At 37.9% G+C, this 705-nt stretch overlaps 1 protein-coding gene across 4 annotated transcripts in view; it reads right to left on the reverse strand.

Moving 5' to 3' along the window:
• The window catches only part of RABGAP1L (RAB GTPase activating protein 1 like), a 452,085-nt gene that overhangs the window by 98,431 nt on the left and 352,949 nt on the right, over positions 1–705 (reverse strand). The window lies entirely within an intron of this gene.

Consider the following 705-nt stretch of genomic DNA (forward strand, 5'->3'; position numbering starts at 1 on the left):
ACCTGTGCACAGCTTCCCTGTAGCCAAGCTCTCTCTTTAGTGCTCCCCAGCTTCTAGCCTTAGCCACTGCAGGCATGTGCCTGCATTTCTGGAATCAAAAGTGAATGTCTATTCACTTGCAAATAGATTCAAACTATGCAGGTTAGACTAACCTGCAAAGATTAGATTGAATCAATTTAGGCTTAGGCTTTTTGAATGTCTGCACTTAGCCCCTAACAGAAAAATTCCAGAATGAAAAGACCTTTAAAATCCCAGCACTATGCCCTCTTGTATTTTCCCTAGCAGATTTAGTGAAGCAGTATAAGAAAGTCCCCTGGTAGGCAATTTGACTAAATGCCCATTGTCTTGGTTAGAGTAAACTGCAAGAGAAGTTGTCTTCTAGTCCAAAACATTTACATTATAAAGCAGTATCTTACAGATGAATCGCAAAGGCAGCATACCTGGTAGCCCAAACTAACACCTGAATATAAGATCATTTGAGATAATCTTTTTAGTCTTTTGACTATTTACTAATCAGCTAATTAACTAATTAATGAGAAGACACTGATAGCCTTGCTTTCCTCAATAAAAATCAGTTTTCCCATGTTAATTAGTTATTTGATTTAAGTAGGTTCTGAGGGAGGAAAAAACTTTATGTAAATGCAAGCAAAATAGGGATTTCACTTTGAATGCCATGTTCTGCTGCCACTTTTCAGCCTCTCTTTC

The sequence above is a fragment of the Alligator sinensis genome, unplaced genomic scaffold, assembly GCF_000455745.1.
Source record: "Alligator sinensis unplaced genomic scaffold, ASM45574v1 scaffold31_1, whole genome shotgun sequence".
Classification (NCBI taxonomy): Eukaryota; Metazoa; Chordata; order Crocodylia; family Alligatoridae; genus Alligator; species Alligator sinensis.